Here is a 3,216-nt window from a genome sequence, read left to right on the forward strand (position 1 = left end):
ATATCGCTCCTCTAAATGCTCCTAGGGAAATTGAGTCAATTGTCGAGAATGGGAAGTGCCGCATATACTGGAACTTTATATTCTCGACAATTGTTTCTGTTTGCTCACTCGAGGCCTGACATGGTTCTTCTTGACTTCGATAAGCGAACCATGTTCGTTATCAAATTTTCGGCACCAGCTGACAAAAACATCATAGCCAAGGAGAATGAAAAGAAAGAGAGGTATCGAGACCTTATAAGGGAGTATCAACGATTGTACCCGGAATATTCTGTTAAACTGATCGTCCTTATTATCGGCGCTCTTGGAGGTGCCAAGCTTTCACTTGTTAATAGCCTAAAAAGCATCCCTGCGTGTCAACAATATGCTAGAACACTTGCGGGAAAAATGCAGAAGGCGGTTGTCCTTGGGTCGCTCCGTGTTCTTAGGGTCCACGAGGCTTTTGCTGGATCGTCGTATTGATTCCTTTATAGACTATAACCACCTATCTCACGGTTGTGAGACGTGGTTATGGCTGTAATTTTACCGCGATTTCGATGGAAGCGGGTACAATTTTTCAGATTAGCACCCGCTCCGGCGAAATGCTGCGGTTGTCCTTATGACAAATTTTTATTTATATATACATGTATTATTAATGATAATATTATAATTGTGTTATAATAGTCTTATTTATATCTTGATCTGAATTTAAAAGAAATTAACGAAATTGGCGATTTTAATAATATTTGAATATTTCGCAAAATTTAAAAATAAAAATGTATATGCAATATCAGAGTATTAATATCGTGATTAATATTTTGTCGTATACTATATTGTGTTCATTATATTGTATACATTATATTGTGCATGGTTTTGTACATAAGGAAAGTATCAGATATAATTAAGTATGTGCGATATTATTATTGTGTATTGAATAGAATAGAATTTATTGCCTTCACTGTATACTTTTACAAGTGTTTACAATATTCTTTTGCTGTCTTAAATTTTAAATAAAACGAAGCTAGGTATTTTCTCTCTTATAATTTTTACCTGAACAGATAATAGTTAAATCATTACATATTTCTGTGTCTATATTACAGTTCCTCTTGTCCTTTGGCAATATTACTCCTCTGGGTCACTCCATGAATGATTAACTGAAACGGATTGCGGCGAAATTTCAGACATTGTTTTGAATCGCCTATAATTATTTCTTATATTTCTACATTCGTTTCGTGTATTTTAGGAATAATAAATTATTTTTATTAAGCCAGAAAAAATGGTTGAAAACATGTGGACGTGCAAGAAATGGCGATAGCACGTCATTTTTTAAATAAATTAAACACTAAAGTTACTTGTTTAAAATGAACTGGAAGGCAACAGTGCGTTCAGGGATGATTTAAATTTATTATCTATAATGATATTTTACAGCTATAGTTGAAAAAGGAGAGGAAAAATGTGTTTAAAGTGACCTGTGAAAATGTTCCATTATCGCAAACTTTAATCATTTATTAGAAGCAAAATACACTACCGAAAATTGTAAAGCTTGTTTAGAAATAAGGATTAGTACCAACCTTTTGCAGAGTGTTCAGTAAAATTGCTCATCAAAACATATTCTTCAAGATATTCCTCCTCGACAACCTGAAAATGAGCAAAAAAACACTATATTCAAACTCGCGCATTTCCGAATATACATTTTTAAACAAAAATGTATCTGCTCGAATAAATTACTTAAACTTATACAGGGTATATAAAAAGTCCCGGGACGGTTGGATATTTCATCAGGTAAAATATTTTTCAAAAAAGTTAAGGTCATTCCTGAAGTAAATTTCAACGAGGAATTCAATGGCGACCTTCATTTTGACCTTGAAGTTGACCTTAATGGCTTCTTGAAGGTCAACTTTGTTTTTTAAATGGAAACCCCCTTTTTTACATCTGCAGTCGATAGAGCGGAAAATTCTACGTTCATTTACGTACCCAAGTCATAGGTCAATTCTAAAGTTCAAGGTCAGTTAGAGGTTATTTGAAATTAACAAAGTTTTCCAAGAGGTCAGTATAATTTCTGAAGTAGATTTCAACCAGGGATTCAATGGTGACCTTCATTTTGACCTTAAAGTTGACCTTCATTGCTTTCTGAAGGTCAACTTTGTCATTTTAAATGGAAACACCTTTTTTTACATCTGGAATCGATAGAGCGGAAAATTCTACGTTCAGATATGTACCCAAGTCATAGGTCAATTGTAACGTTTAAGGACAGTTAGAGGTTATTTGAAATTAATAATGTTTTCCAAGAGGTCCGTGCAATTCCTGAAGTAAATTTCAACGAAAATTCATTGGTGAGCTCTGTATTGATCTTGGTGATGATCTTCAAAGTTTTTTCAAGGTTTTTTCCAAGTAGTTTACGTTTACGTTTAGCATTACCCAAGAACAACGACGTGGATGTAGTAAATTCTGTTCTCTTTGGGGTACTTGATTAGCGTGAGCCCCCTTGCCTCTCTCGTTTCGGGGTGCTTAATTAGCGTGAGTCCCCTTGCCTCTCACGCTTCAGTGAAGATGTTCGAATTGAAAACCTTGCGCTTCTTGACAAAAAGCTATGCGATTGTAAAAATGAGTTACAGTATTACGAATCATCTCCCTATCAATCAAAGTAGCCTGTTGCAGAATCCGATTCTGTAAATCAACTAAGCTTTGCGGTTGCGTTGAGTATGATTTGCTCTTTAAATAACCCCAAAGAAAATAGTCGAGAGGCGTGAGATCAGGAGATCTAGCAGGCCACTCGATTTCACCCCTTCTTCCAATCCACCTTTGAGGGAACTGAGTATCCAAATATGCTCGAAACACTCTACCGTAATGAGCCGCTGCTCCGTCCTGCTGGAAACAAATATTTCGAAAATTATCGCCTGTACTCTCCCTTATTCTTGGTACAATTTGGTTTCTGAGAAGCTCGTAATATGCACGGGCATTGAGATTATTATCGATGAAGAAAGGGCATATCAATGTATCATTCAATATACCGGCCAAACATTAATCTTTTGTGGATATTGTGTGTGACTCTCCAACATCCAATCAGGATTTGTGTCTGACAAATATCTACAATTTTGCCTGTTAACTTCATCTTTTAAAGTGAAAGTATATTTATCTGAAACTACTGTATTGTACAAGAAAATAGTTTCTCTATCAATTCTGCCCATCATAATTTCAGAAAATTCAACCCGACGTTCAGGATCGTCTTCATTGATCTCT

The 3,216-nt window shown here is 35.3% G+C and overlaps 1 protein-coding gene across 1 annotated transcript in view; it reads right to left on the reverse strand.

Annotated features, from left to right (window-relative positions):
- LOC117179771 (NSFL1 cofactor p47-like) overlaps nt 1-1,614 on the reverse strand; it is a 201,987-nt gene extending 200,373 nt beyond the window's left edge. The window contains exon 1 of the mRNA XM_033371866.1: nt 1,548-1,614. The gene's annotated coding sequence lies outside the window, so the exon portion shown is untranslated. The remainder of the gene's footprint in view (nt 1-1,547) is intronic.
- Between the last annotated feature and the right edge of the window lie 1,602 nt (nt 1,615-3,216).

This window comes from Belonocnema kinseyi, chromosome 9, assembly GCF_010883055.1.
Source record: "Belonocnema kinseyi isolate 2016_QV_RU_SX_M_011 chromosome 9, B_treatae_v1, whole genome shotgun sequence".
In the NCBI taxonomy this organism is placed as follows: domain Eukaryota; kingdom Metazoa; phylum Arthropoda; class Insecta; order Hymenoptera; family Cynipidae; genus Belonocnema; species Belonocnema kinseyi.